This window comes from Lissotriton helveticus, chromosome 3_1, assembly GCF_964261635.1.
Source record: "Lissotriton helveticus chromosome 3_1, aLisHel1.1, whole genome shotgun sequence".
NCBI lineage: Eukaryota > Metazoa > Chordata > Amphibia > Caudata > Salamandridae > Lissotriton > Lissotriton helveticus.
In genome coordinates, this window is record NC_136061.1 from 1,826,786,145 (window position 1) to 1,826,802,145 (window position 16,001).

Genomic DNA, 16,001 nt, shown 5'->3' on the forward strand with positions numbered 1-16,001 from the left:
AGCTAGGCGGCTTGCCCCTCTTAACAGATTTAGTACCCAAGTAACAGCATGGCTTTATTCCGGGCAGGGATACTACAAGTCATATTAATAATGCAATTGCTGCTTACAAGAGCATGGGTACAAAACCTGCTATGATTTTATTAGATGTCAAGAAGTCTTTTGAGCGAGTAGCTTGGGAATGTCAATGGAATATGATGGGGGCTTGGGTTTGGCAAATAACTTGTAAATGGCTACAGGCCTTGTTTAACTCCCCCTCTGCCAACCCGGTATATACAGGCATATCCTCACTCCCTTTTTAAGATTCAGCGTGGGTGCGCTCTCTCCTCTGGTAATTGCACTGTACTTAGATCCTTTCATGCAATCATTACAGAAGAATGCTGCGATAAGGTCTATGGTCTCTGGTGAATGAAATTGAAGGTCAGTGCATATGCCGCTCATGTGGCAATATTTTCTGATGAACCAAAACTGCTATGAACTGTTTGGAGAGGAGGATGAGAAATTTGGGTCGGTTTCTGGTTATAAATTGACCATAGCTAAGACTCAGCTGTTGTTGAACTATGAACTGGTCACACCAATACAGGGGATAGTAACTACTGCGTCCTTTCTGTGAGTAAAATTAGTGTTAAGATAGATAAGATCTTTAAATTGAACTACGAATCCCTGCTTCAGTCTGTTATTTTAACATTGCAGTCCTGGAATCGGCTTCATATGTGCATTTTAGATCAATGTAATGTTATAAAAATTAATATTCTCCCAAAATGTTTGTCTTTGTTTGCCTTTTTTTCGGGTTATGCCATTAAGTGTTCCAAATGTGTTTTTTAAGAAGTAAGAAGGGGCTTTATTTGGGGCGATAGGCAGCCAAGGCATTCTATAGGTTTACTAAAATTACCATATCAGTGGGGGATGCAGTTTTCTGGATTTTAAGCTATATTTTTGGGCAGCTTTTGCTGTCTGTCTGCGCCATTTGCTTGCTCCAGTAGAACCAGACCTGTCTGCATTTGGCTACTAATTACCATTGGGTTCCAAGACTAGACTCTTTTCTACAGAATAATGGAGCCCAATTATCACAAGTGGGTAAGGTTTAAGTTTGTTAGGGACACTGCAACTATCTGCCGAGAAATCTGTGCCAAATACTCTATAAATTAAATACATAGGAACACACCGCTCTGGGACAACCTGCCTTTTCCTGGGGTGTTTCATGATTCTGCTTGTAAAGCATGGCACACATCAGGTAATATACTGACAGTAGGGCAGCTATTTGATGTCAATGGCTTTCGTACTTTTTCTGAGTTACAAACTGAGTGTGACCTTCCTCGCTATCGCTTTTTTAATTTTTACAGTATGGGTATTACTTTTACACTGAAGGCAAAGCGACAATTGATTGGAAGCCCCAGTTATTTTATCAAACATCCTTAAAGCTAGTCGGGAATCATTGATTAGCATTACTTACCAAGGGTTTTGTGAGCACAGGAGTGATACATCCTGGCAGCTGAATGGAGCAAAGTGCTCTCTCAGCAGGTGTTACTATCAGTAATATATCGGGTTTTAGAGACGGTTGAGGGCCCTGTGTATTTTGTTAAGTTAAAGCTGGAGCAATTTAAGACTGCATGCATACTACACACCAGAAAAACTAATGAGGTGGGGTGCGAACCTTTACCCAGACAAAACCAGCTGTCCAAAATGTAGATGTCAAGCAGCAGACATTCTTCATAGGTTATATGCATGCCCCACCTTTAAGGTATTCTGGGAAGAGGAGTTTTAATTAGCTATGGCGCGTCTAGGATATGAACTGCAATTAACTCCTAAGGAAATAATGTTGGGATACAGAATGGAACTCGACATTGGGCTAAGATGGCTGCTGTCTATACTTATAGTATCTGCCAGACTCTGTATTGCCTTGGATATCAGTAGTCCCTCCACGAGCTACCAAGTGGTGGGCAACCTTCCAGCAAACACATGATTCACAACAGCTTTGGCCAGAGTAAGGAGTGCTCGGTCCCTTAGGAGGTTTGACAGAATATGGGCGCCGTATAATTGGGATCTGCAGACTTTATTAATGCTTGTGAGTTTGCTCAAATGGAACCTTATCCTTTCTTTCGACGACGCATTCCTGCTTGCCCCGCACGTATTTCTTATTATATCTATCATTGATTGACTTTCTGGACATTTATATTTCCTTCTACCTGCTCATCTGTTACACCATCTTTGTTGGATGATAATAATTGTTTAAAATTATATGTGCCCATTGATTTGCCAATGGGGTATGTGAACTGATTAAATCTGACTTAATATATATTTTTTTAAAGACAAGTAAACATGGACAGCATCACAAACATGGAAAAATGTAAAGGGGTTTTACAGTTATAATTGAGATTTTCATCAGTGTTTGCAACAAAAGGTAAAGACATGAATCTAAAGCCTGATAGCGACAAGTTTCAAAGATGGTGGGACCTGCCCCGCTAAAAGCTCTGACTGTAAGTACCTTGCTCTACCCGAAGCCTTAACTCAGGAATTCTCAATCCTAGTCTGCTGTCAACACCCACTGTCAACCTGAACTCACAGACAACTACAGGCGGCCCAGTTCACAGTAAGCACAATACAAGACTAATGCACTGCATGAAAAAAACTACAAAAAACAGCATCCTGGAAAAGGCAAACATTTTTAGAGAAGTAAATTAAGTAAAACATATGAAACGTAAACAGGAGCCATTATTTTGACTTTGAAAATCTTAATTGTAACTACACTTGCTTTTGAGATCGCTACCTATAATAGGCACAGTGTACAGTTTTCTCTGTCGCAAGTTGAACGATTCATTATAAGTGATGTCAAGCTCTTTCAATGCATTGCACAGAGGCCTTAATGCTCGGATAGGGCCCCATTATGTAGGGGGATTCAACATGGACGCACATATATTGTGCAGATGGAAAAGACAGCATTTGTATGACACACTTAAAACTCATTTCAATAACACAGCAAATACCGTGGGAGGTTCCAGCATGCACTGCAAGTCAGAACAGAGGAGCATGTGACAGAATTGTGGTTGTGACTGTGTCAGTACTGGGGCAACCCTGCATTCTGCAAATCAGAATAGATGTGTGCTGTTTCAGCTCTGATGCACTCGTGCATGAAGCACTGATAAAGACATATTTGAAAGAGCACTTTGGATGTCTCAGGACTACAATACCAGAGTACACAGCAAATTAGTGAGCTGTGTCCGAGAGCTCTGCAGAGGCCTATTTACTGATTATTTGTGCTCAAAGCAAAACTGCATTGACGTGCATTTTGGGAACTCTATGGTTGTCTCACTTGGTAATTGAAATGTTCTCCTTTATAGTCGTGTAAGTGGAACGTGAGGAATGTAAATGTGTAATTTTGGTAGGTGAGCTCAATGCTAAAGAATCAAACCACTCCGTAAGGGTATCTGCCAATGTTGGTAAAGAATGAATGCTAAAGATTGCCCCTACTCTTTCCCACAAAATTAAAGTAGATAAAAGAGGTCTTCTACTTTTGGAAGTAGTAGGACATATGGAATACCTAATAGGCAATGGCCAATTGAGAATGATACTCCAGCGAACTTTACTCACAAATCTAACTCCAGTTGCTCAATCATTCACTATCTGATTGTCCCTTATACAGATGTTGTCTTGATTTTAGAAATGAATGTAATTGATGGTTTCTTTAGGGACCATAAAGTTATTTCCTTTTTGATTGACTTCGTCCTGAAGGGGGGTAGGGTCCTGGGAGGTTACAGAAGCTACAGTGAGGTTTGAAAAATATATCTGCAGAAGCTACTGGATTCCTAAATTGAAAGAATCTTTGAGTGCAATAATTGTGGCTAAACAATTCATGCATCCAGATACTCTTACTAAATATGTAAGGTATATGAAGCACTTTGTGGATAAAGATAATACAAATATCAAGCCTCCATTAGGTGGGCCAGCTTTTCAATCACTTGCACATCTCAACAGGGAGGGAAATAGATTGGCGCAAAGCCAATTTCCATCACGCTCTGTGGAAAGAGGCAAATTTGGAGAAGGCAGAGATTAAAAACTTCCCTTAGATGCCCTCTAGAAACAATCCATCTTGTGGCGAATTTGACTGCAGGAGACAACGCCTAATGACCTTGTGGGTGGGATATGGGATAAGGGGAGGATTACAGGAGTGGCTCACCGCGTAAAGGGTACTCCATGATGTAAAGGGTGTGTATCGGAGATACCATGACACTTTTAAAATGTTTTTGTTGATTTACCATCATTATACTATGTATGCAATGTAACGTGTCTCTTACAGATGCATCATTTTTCCAGGGAGTGTGGGGGAATGAACTTTAAATAAAGTTGTTAAAAATAACTTTCCTAATGAAGAAAGAAAATGGCCATAAATGGACTGTGTTAAAATAAGCAGCTTTTTCTGCAATTATGGGAATTGATTTTGAGAGATTATTTCTAATTGTTGTGGGAACAGAGTTAGGTCTCTCCCAATTAAGGAAGAGGAATGGGGTAACTACATTGCTGACCTATATGCAACTAATGATGTATCAGAGTAGCCTGTAGAACATTCTGTTCCTATTGTATAATCCCTACCCTTAAGTAGTCCTTCCTCTATATTGCAGATTGAGGGTTATCTAGGGGAATGAGATCCTCCAGGGCAATGGGTTCCAATGAGATACCCATTTCTGTCTTTAAGGGAGAGGCTTCATTATGGGTGACGTTTCATACCCCAGTGTTTGAATATTGCTACCAGCATGGCCTCATTCTCCTGTCCTTGTCAGTGAGCATCATAGTGCCAAAAAGAACCCTGTAATTATAGTCAAATTATCCTTTTAAATGCGGTAGGCAAATGTTTTTGCGAAAAGCAGTCCTAATTGCTTACTTATGTCGTTTGAGCATATTGGTGCGGTTGAAGAGGAAAAGATTATACCTATTGAAGAAGTGGGCTTTAAGAAAATATTTCACGTTTGATAACATCATTATGTCGCAATTAATCATGGGAAAGTAGGTTTCTGGTCATGGCTCTTATGTATATGCTGCCTTTATAGCCTTTTCCACAACGTTTGATAGAGTGGATCGTCCAACCCTTTGGAAAAAATTGCATAGTTTAGGTATGCTTGATAATTTGATCCAATTAATTGTGTTAAATTCCTCTACTTGGTGTCAGGTGCTTTTGGGTGGTGATCATTCTTTGTCTTCTCTCATCCCAACAAAGAATGGTCTAAAACAGGGTGATCTGTTTGCCCCTATACTGTTGTTCTTCCTATGTATTTCGACCTAACCTCAACATCTGGGCAACAGCATTGAAGACTGTCCAAGAATTGGGGGCAGTAATCGGTTGTCTTCATTACAGCAGCTTGTTCATCCTCATGTTTTGAAAATGAATGCATCCAAAAATCTTGATTTTTAAGGAAAAAATATCTAGGAAGTTTTACAATTATTGCTGGTTCCTTGGTAAGGAGAAGCTGGAGGTAATTAAATCATATTCCTACCTGGGAAAATTATGTCCAGCAGCCTGAATGAGAAAGATCACATATGTCACAGTTCCACTAAGGCCAGGCCGCAAGCTAACAGTCTAAGTCAAGAGCATTCTATAAGGCAGTGGATCATAGACATTTTATACATTTATCTGTATACCAGGTACATATCCCTCCAACTTTATTATATGCTATATAGACAATTGACATCAGAAAGTGGGATTTTTTAGAGAAATTGGAAGGCCAATTTTTGCGGACGTTGTACAACTTCATCTTCTTGGTAGCTGCACACGCCCAAAAATTAGATTTTGGATTAATAAGTACTTATTGGCCAATGTGGTCAGGTGGGGATTTCAGCTTGAAAATTAGAAGGTTTATTAATGCAATTAGTTTGTTTGAATAAAAGCCGGCACCCCTAAGTTCTCTTCCTACGCTCATATTAAGTTATTTTTAAGCTTTCTTTCTCAACTGTAATTCAACTATGAGATCTGAAATATTGTGAATCCAAGTGAACACTTGATGTAATAACTGATTTTTCTTGCATACGAGAACCACAGCAGTATTTGTCATGGAGTCTTGAGCATGGAATTTGTCGCTTCTGGACTTTGTTATGTATGAATTTAATTCCTTTAAATATATTAACCACAGATTGGTCTAACTCTCCGACTAAAGATTCATTTTGTCATTTTTGTAGCATTCGTATACAGAATTTGAACCATGCATTATGTGTTTGCCCTGAATGCACTTTCACCGTTGTTACTACTTGAGGTCGTTGTTTTGAAAATATAATGTACGAACAGCAGCTGAAGCCTGCCATTTGCAAATTTGCCTTGTGAATAAGATAATTTGCAAAAATCTTTTCAGATTCCTTTAATGCTTTTAAAGTTTGTAATAAATCTATTTTATTCACAAAGGGATCTTATGTGCTCATGTGGATCTCGTTAGAGTTCCAATTCTTGAATAAAGATTTGAATGATTGGTTGCTTCAGTAGTGGGGTTGACATACACACTGTATGTGAAGACAGAGAAGCTTTTCAATAACCCTTCAGGTGCCACATTATGTGGGATGCAGTACATGAAGCAAATCAGAAAAGAGGTGCGCCGTTATCGCTCTCTAGATGTCTCTTTAGTATACATCAATAGAATACAATTCAATACTGAGGTACATTGTCAGAGCTCTGTGGATGTCTCAATAGGGTGTTATCTGTGCTTGCTCAAGCCTAAATGACATGCATTATGAGTTTTGTAAATGTCTCACTGCTGAAATATCCGTCTGTGATGCAAGACAGGGCATGGGAATAGTGAAAGCCTGGAGACGTCTCGATAATTGGGCTGTGGTTCATGGTGGCAATCTGGGTGGACGTGCTTTGTGAGAGCCCTAGGAATGTTTCAGTACTGGCATGTCAATTTCTTAGTGTTTCGTTTAGCATGAAGGAAATCTCGAGCCCAAAGTTTCATTTTAATTGTTATTTTTTTCTTGCATTGTTGATCATTCTGTGCTCACCATTGCCCAGTGTAAGTTTGTTATGTAGCTATATTCAGTGATGATTTCATTTAACTTTTTGAGGATAAGACCTGATTACATCATTGGCTCACTTATTTGCTACTTCTATCACTTTTTTTTCTTTTTTTAACAGAAATTGCTGTGCTCCTAAAATGATTTTTATTGTTATGTTGCCCACTGTGATCAGAAGGTATTAGTAATTATATATTGACATCCAGAGTGATGAACAAAGTAAGTTGAACAAATCCATCATGTGTTATGCTTCAGCTGACGTGTTTTGCCCCTTTTGACATAGGACTTTTTCCAGGCAGACAATAATTGTTTCAGTGAAAATTAAAATGTATTTAATGTGAGCATGTATGGGTCACAGCAAATGTGAAAATCCCATGTTGGAATTACAGCGAAGTGATAATCACTTGTGCAGAAAAATCTACGCTAGTTTCTGGGACAGACAAGATTTTGAAAAGGAGGGGTTCTAGCTTATGAACTATTGTGCAGTATTTGAAGTGTAGCTTTACAGGTGATCACTAATGAGACAAAATATTAAAATGAAAGTGGAGGGTCTAAACTTGTTGTCTATGGAGGTTAATTGCTGTGTTTAGTCAATATGCTTTGGTAACTTGGTGAAATAATCGGTGTATATGAAAAATATAGGCTCTGGAAGGTTGCACTATTATCATATGCATGTACAGATGATTGATGTACTGATTATGAGTTTGGCAGTCCTGAGTAATCGGTTGTCTTCATTACCCACATAATGTGACATCTTGCCTGTTGGCCTGCCACCACCGCGCTGACAGAAGGTTCACCAAGCCGGTAATGTGCCCGCACGCTGGATTACGAGTGTGCTGCGGCATTCTCACGACTGTGGTCTGTTAGGCTTATAGGAGAGCCTAACATGCAGACCGCCGCCGTGACAGTGTCTGCAGTACATTACTGCACAGTGTGGCATGGACCATGTCGTGCATGCCACAATGTACAGGAATGGTGTGCAATTGCAAGGGGAGCACAACATGTGCCCCCCTGCATGCACCCCAAGGCCCTTGAGCGACAGAGGGCCCTGTTAGGGCCTGCTTAATTGCATCTCCGCCACCCTTTTCATGGTGGGCTAACCGCTATGAAAGTGGCAATTGACAGGCAACTCCGAATATGCTCAGCGGTGCTGCAGCACCACCACCAGCATTTTCGTGCCTCTGATTGCTGGGCCACTGTCGCAGGATCCTGGATCCCGGCAGCACATTGGTCCGACTGCCACACTCCTAATACGGCAGGCAGACCGCAAGTGAGGCGTAGTTGGATTGCCACCGTTAGTATGGAAGTCCTGTGGACAGCCGTACTCATAATGAGGCCCTAAGTCAGATTTGTTGAGTGTGTTACCAGACGTCAGGTTCATGTTGTAAAACTGAGTGTAGCCTCCATATTAAGAAAAAAAACACCCTACTGATGAAGATCCATCTCCTCCTCTCTTAGCCAGACACCCCAGTCAGGATCATCATGAGAAAAAGACAAGTGTGAACTATTCATTTTTGGGCTTTGTAATACTGAAGGAGAGTGATCAATGGAGGAAGGAGTGGTATGGTTAGGTGGGTGGTGACTTACACTGACTCTAATGAAGACGTCCGGGCATAGCTGCCAAGTAAGTCCATGCCATGTGTGACAACTAAATAAGTTATGGCTTTTTAGCCTACAGCACATTGTACACCAGAGTTTGATACGTTCAGTATGAAACCTTGACCATCTATAGAATGTTCATTTGCCTACATCCTCTGCTATTCACCAGCCACAGTTTTTTTTGCTCTGAGACTTATCCCAGTAAAGCCAGGTTTGGTATTTCTGGATCCAGTAATTTCTGTTCTGGACACACTGAACCACTTGTAGTATGGTGGAGAAATATTCCTCCTGAAAATCTGCATAAAGTAAAACCAAGTCCAGTGTGACCGGAACCGCTAATTTCTAGTTATTTCTAGGTATGTTCTTCTTGGAGTACTCGCTTTCTGATCAGAAGTCTGTGCTCCCCTCTGAAAATCAAACGTTAGGATTACTAATGACATACCGATCTATTATGGCCACTTCCACGGCTGCTGCAATATTGCAGACCATGTTATGTCTGCATTTCATTCAGTCCCTCACATTATGATTACATATATATGTTCAAAATCTTTTTCAATTCTATTTCTGATTTAGCCCCAGAGGTCCTGCTAGTATCCAGGCTCATGCATTTACTATTCTTTCTACAAGAGCCAATACCACGTTGATCTCTTTTCTGATTCATGATCAGGGATTTTAGTCATATTTCCAAATTGGGCGGTTTTCAGGTTTCTACAGTGCCTACATTGATCACAGCCAAGAATATTTGATGTGAGCTGAAGCAAAGGGTTACCACGTAGAAAAATACGAGTAGAGATTCAACATTCTGTTACTTAAGAGAACCTTGCCTAACGGCATCCTACCCTAAGTTCAAAATAGTTGTTTTATGTACTGTGTTATAGCACCTTGACAGGTGGCATCCTCCTAACTTTAAAAGAGATGTTTCATGTACTAACATTGTATTCTGAAAATAACGTAAATGTAGTGAGTGCTAGTGGGTGTGCCAGTTTTAGAACAATACCAACAGAAATATGCTTAACCAGGGGCCTTTTGATTGCATTTTCCCAAAACATGATTTCAGTTAGGATGCTCAAATATCTTGTAAAAGTGTTTTATGTCCTCTTGTGGTGAGAAATGCAACCGCCCCAATATGCTTTCCACTTTTGCTGTTTCTTACCCTGCTCCCAGAAAATAAAAACAGAAATGCTACATCCTTCCATAACTACTAGTCAATATGCATTATAATACAACATTTGTAATTCATTTTGCTAAAATAGTTTTGAGAAAAAAACATACAACAACAGAAAAAGTAGTTAAGTCTGAGACCAATGGTACTACTCCACCAGGTTCTAAAATGCACTATTTCCCATATATTGTATCAGATCAGTAAAGCAAGCCCCCATACGTAATTTTGACGTAGGTTCTGAGGAAGCCACCCTTCAATCCCCACTGTGTGAAATATTAGTACCTCCATCCCCCCACCCTCAGTTTTTTCTAGTTGTGTCCCTGAATTCAGATACATAAAAACGATACATGTGGCTTCAGTTAAGGTTGGTACTAGTGCAAGAAATAGCAAAAACTACTTTGTTGCCTTTCTTGCATTAGCATTAAATATCAGGTGATAGCACTGCTCAGTTAATTGATTACAAACTCTGAACAATGAAGATCACAAGTAATCAGGACATTTCCCTATTTCCCTTGTCCCAGTACTTAGGTTTGTATGCAGTAAGCCAACAACCCTTCCTTAGTGTTAGTGCTATTTTTAGTTTGAATAATATTTGCTTAGTAACATGATCATTTGGCAATTGAAATGACAATGCTTTGATGTACAGAACTGTGTTTTCTTATTGTATGGCAGAACTAGGCCTCCACTTTATTTTGGATTCAGAAATAAATCATGTTTTTACTTCTCATTGACACCACATGCAGTAAAATGTGCACTGATGTTTTGTGTTGACATGCTGTTCCTGAAGATCCTCGGACAAAATGATTTAGTTAAATTGTTGCTTTCCACTGTCTCTTCTTGTTTATTCACTGCAGGCTTATTCACCCATAAGGCTGCTATTGTGTATTTAACTAGATTTGTGCTTACACGTCAAATGATATTGAGCCAGAAGGAGACTCTTTATTATTATTTATTTTGGGGGAGAGTGTTAGGCTGGTGGGGTTATATGAAGTGTTATAATGCTTGTGTTATGATTCAATAATGTTTTGTTACTTTTGCTCACCCTAAGCTCACTGTGCGATTTCAATTGCTTTCTATGGTGAATTTTGTTATAAATGGATGCTTTTTTCTGGAATTTACCAGGGACTAACCAGAGCCTTTTGCCTCTTTCTAGACATGCTGTATCATTTTCTATTGATTTGCTTCATATTCTGGATTGAGACTATGTTTCAGATTTTGCTTATGTTGCATCCTTTCTAATTGATTTCTGATCTTTATGCTTTTGATTGAAAAATGATACAACTTTATTGGTTTGGTTTTATTAAATTAGCACAGTTAATTAAAATCATTGCAATAGAGTGTCATCATAGTGCAGTTACCACGTTAAAAGCAAAAACTAAGAAAACCATCAAGTTTAACTTCATATACATATAACTAACAAGGCAGTCTTGTAGTTACCATTATAATCATGTAACAGGTTTCCAGAGCAAAGAATAAAATAAATTAGTACAGGAATTCTAGTACAGGGGGTGAAAAAAGGCAGTGATAAGTTTTTTGGGGGGGAGGAACTGGAAGGGCAGGGGCAAGAGAGGGTCAACAGAGATTGTCCAGGAGTCTCACATATTTTCCAGACCTTGCAAGCACTTGAATGTCTAAGGAAGTAAAGCAAAGGGCCGATGCCTCCCAACATGTTCTGATGCCCCATTTTAAATATAAGGGTTTTAAAAGAAGTCTTCTGGGAGCGTCAAGGGAGAGGCAACAGCACAGAAGATGCAACCATGATTCAGACTTGTAGTTGCACAGTTTGCAGGCCCCCTCCTCACTTGTTGGAGCCCATCAGTTGAAGGCAGTGGAGCGCAGACCTAAGAGACGCATGAACATTTTATTCTTCCGGGCCACTGTGTTCAGACTTTCTAGGAGGTAAGATTGAGGTACCCCAGGGAGGTATGAGTTATTCAAGGGAAGCAAGATAGTTGCTGTTTTTAGAACCTGGATGTACATCCGGTAGGAAATTTGTCTGACCTGCTTATTGATAACCCTTTGCCAGACTGTGCATGGAATAGTGTCTGCGGTTAGTAATGAGTTGTCGATGTCTAGCGTTCTTATGGCCTTTATAATTTGACAATTCCACGGATTCCCAGAGCTGGCAAGAGTTTCTTTTAACCGGACTTATAGGGTGTTGTCTGCAGCTTTTAGTGTCCTTATAAAGTATTTCAGGGTATCAGCCTCACAGAAAATAGATTGTCTTTGAAGGCCCAGCTTCAGTCGTAGTCTTGCCCAGGTGGATGAAATTCGGAAGATGGAAGATGTTTTTATGAATGAAAACTTGGGCGTGGTCGAGACTGGCCGAGCCTGCGCCAGGAAAGGCTTTATATACTTTTTGCCTTCTGTATTGCACTTTCATATTTAATAAACCTTCATGGTTTCTAAATTACGTGTCCCATTACCTTTTTGTGTCGTGGCTAATTCCTATTCTCAACTGAAATGCGGTTTTGAATCTTATCTTTATGAACAGATTTTCTTGTCTATTCTTGAGGACACCACCATCCCCGGCCCGGTTTAGGCGCTTTATTTCTAACATGACAGACTATCAGAAATACTGCCAACAGTTGGTACCCAACCAACAGAGGACCGACATGCTGTGACAATGCCAGATAACGAAGCAGGACAACCCCCAAAAAGCAGACTGTAAGCCTGTAACAACAGGCCTCCTGGAGCCCATGGACAGTCAGTCAAGAAAGAGAAACAAAGAGAGGGCAAAGACATAGTTTTGAGTAGTCATGAACATTCTAAGACAAGCTTCACTACAGGGCTCTAAGGAGGGGGATACTAACGGGGCAGAATGCAGGGGGGGAGGAAGGATTGGGAAAGGTAGGGTGAAGGGCACAGAACAGAAAGTAAAAGTTTACCTCAGAGGGAAGGTGTTATTGTCTCCAGATTTGAAAAAATAGATTGAGGCTTTGCAAGGTTGGGTTGTTATGGATTTTGCACGTGTGACTAATGTTATAGAAAGGCAAAAAGGGCGCAAGCACCAAGTGTTCCTAGCTAGTAAATAAAGGGTTATCTGTTGCAGAGTCAGCACTCAGTTACGTAAGGATTGGGTTAAGGAGTACAAATAAAGGGGTAATGCCCTCACACCACACAGCATGCACAAGATGGTTGGGGGGGGAGATCCACTGGCTAACTCTGATGTCGACAGCGATGCGGGCTTCTACCACATGGTATGAGAAAGCAGCACACTACAGCACACATAAATGGGGGACAGTGCTAGAAGTTTTCTCCAAACCAGTAGACTGCTCAATCCCTTGCACACCAGAGCTAAGCAACTTAGGCCTTGTGCCAAGACCTAAAAAAATAAAGTGCTATGTAAATTCATAGACTTTGCTCTATTTAGGCGCTGCGTGCCATGTCCCGGAAGGCAAGTTCAGCTCTAGAAGAAAATTTGTGTTTACCTGATCTACTGACATGGGTTAAAGCGGAAGCAGATGCAATTACAGGGCACAGAATACAAACTGGACGAGGCCCTAAGGCTTTGATATGGGATATATACACCACGAACATGGAAGCCAAAAATGAGGCCCACGAGAGACTAATGAATGCGACACACCCAAAAAGGGGAGCACAACACTCAGAAGTAAGCAACCATAACAGAGACGGATGGGAACATAAACTGAACTGAGCCATGCATAGACAGAGACACCCTAACCGGGAGGAGGTTAGTGGGGTGGGGGGAGGTTAGTGGGGTGGCATACAAAAAGAGCAGTCCATAATATAGGTACCGAAGATGAGGAATGGGGGAGTGGGGGGGGCAAGGTTATCGTTCTGAGCAAGCCGCGCAACAATGGTGGCACTTTTTGTATGGCTGCACGCACAATATATTTTCAAATCTCAATAAGATTTTTTTTGTTTAATTTATGAATGGGTAATGAACTAAAAGAGTGGCAAATATAAAGGTTTCCAATTGCTGTGCTCCATTATACCAAAAATGCAAATCTATAACTACAAATACCTATATTGCAAAATATCCATGTTACTTCACATCTTCACAAACATTTTTCTGCATCCTACGTAGTTACAACCAGTCTTTTGATGGCATTAACCAGTCACAGAACTTTTCAGGAAGTGGTATGTTATAGTGCAGTTAGCACGCATTTCTCCTGTTTTCTCAGATGGAGGTCAAATGGCCGCACGTTGTCATGTGTCACAATTTGAAACACTCTTAACTATGTAGCCAACAGCACTGCAAGCTCCTTTTTAGCCCACTGTTATAATTTACAAAGTACAAAAAGTCGTCCCAGAAGACAAGAAGATCAAGACTTGAAAAGGGTGTTACACATGACTTCGAAACAGAAGTCTAAATGATAATAATATTTATTAAATGGGGGCAGAGTTCCAAAGATTTTCTTGGGAGTCCACCACTCGCACTGCGGAATAGTGGAACTGCAGAACACCAGCTGCCTAGTTTTATTCTACCTTATGTTTCTTTCTTCCACCACTCCACACTTCTTATCTCTTAATTTCACTCTTGCGGGTTATTTTTCTTCCCTGACTTCTCTCTTTGTAACTGTTGTCCCCACTTTCTCCTTTTCACTCTTTGCGCCCTCTCTCGCTCTGGGACTAAGTCGGATATATAAAAAAAAAAAAAACATCCACAGCACCTGCAACCACGGGTACAAATTAAGCAGCAATCACAGTTCTCTATTCAGCCGTGACGATGATTTATGTAAGCGTTTTCAGAATTGCAGTGAGGAAGAGCAACAGTAAAAAAACAGAAATTCTTCAGAACATAAAGCGACGAGCACCGTGTATACTGCCACACACACAGAGAGGCAGAACAAGGATGTACGCATGAGCTCTCCTCGGGACTCACCTGCTGCGAATTTGGCGCTCACGGGGCTCTCTCTACGCTCCCTTCTACGGTGCACGCGCCGCAAGTCACCCCGAAACTCCTACCCGCGACATCCCCTGTGAAGACCCCATACAGCATTTCCAGCTCGACCCCTCGCCCGGCAGGTGGAACCGTCGACGCTGCTGGGGAACAGGAAAGGCGACTTTCGGCGGAGGGGACGGGGCACCTGTGAAGGCCACGCCTCGGGTATAAACTGCACACCTGCAGACACAGGCACCGAGAGAGGCAAGGAACTCCCACAGGAATGTGGGCGACGTCTTTAGGTTATGAAAAGCAAACAGGCGGCGGCAAAACCGAACCCCGGGCGGTGCGGAGGCACCGAACAAACTTTAGAGGAAAGTACCGCGCCCCGGGGAAGTCACGGCTCTCTTAGTTTGGTTCGTTCTGTATCCTTGGTAATAACGCAACACGGAAATATTACATTAGTGCAGTTGACGCAGGCGATGTCAAGCCTAATTTAGACTTGTTAGTCCGTAATTGGGGAGTAAAGTGACAATCATGTTATCCGTGAATTTACTGCTTTTTTCGGTCACGCTGTACTACAAATTGTGTGGCAGACCTTCATTAACCCCCCAACCCAGGGTTGGATTGGGAATGAAAATCGTCCCGGGCACGCAAAAAAAATAATCGGCCCACATTTGCATTAACACTTCATATCACTGCGTTGTTGTAATTTATAAAAAAAAAAACTTTAGGAGGGGTAAAAAAAAATGCACGCGTTAGTTTACAGTGGTGAAACAAGTGAGGCCTCTTCTACTCAGGCTCACCGCTGAGTATGTGCACACATTAATGGGCCGGCTCGCGAGACAAAGGGATTGATACCTCTGCCTTTTGGTAAACGGAGGTAGTGAGCGCCCATCCGCCTCTAGAAAGGCCACCCAGACACCTCCTGGGGCGCTGGCTGTATTCGAACAATAGAGACAGCGCCCAAATTGCCCCCCAGACTGCTAAAAAAAGCAGCCCACTGCAGAACTCGGACACCGGCCCCTCGGGCATTGCCCGAATGCCCGCGTTACCAATCCGATGCTGCCCCCACCCCCTAGAATTACTGATATGGCAGCTTTTGGTGCTTCTCGAAATTGGGAGTATTGGTTGATTACCAGGAGGCCTAAGAAAGAGGAGGGTAGATTTACAAGAAGTGACGTAGTGATGCGTCAAAAAACTTGCGTCAACACTACGGCAACGCAATTCCCAGAGGATGCATCAAAGTTACATCTTGACAGACCGCAGCGCAACGCTTCAGCTTGCATCAGTAGAACTGACGTAGGCTCCGCAAAACCGCCGCAAGTCAGCATGACACCACTGTCGAAAAAGTCACGTAATCAGTTTTGCGTCTTGCAAGTGAGATACTTGTCACTGAGGTCACCA

At 41.5% G+C, this 16,001-nt stretch overlaps 1 protein-coding gene across 1 annotated transcript in view; it reads right to left on the reverse strand.

Annotated features, from left to right (window-relative positions):
* Positions 1 to 15,038, reverse strand: part of SYT8 (synaptotagmin 8) — a 259,634-nt gene extending 244,596 nt beyond the window's left edge. The window contains exon 1 of the mRNA XM_078682752.1: positions 14,595 to 15,038. The gene's annotated coding sequence lies outside the window, so the exon portion shown is untranslated. The remainder of the gene's footprint in view (positions 1 to 14,594) is intronic.
* Between the last annotated feature and the right edge of the window lie 963 nt (positions 15,039 to 16,001).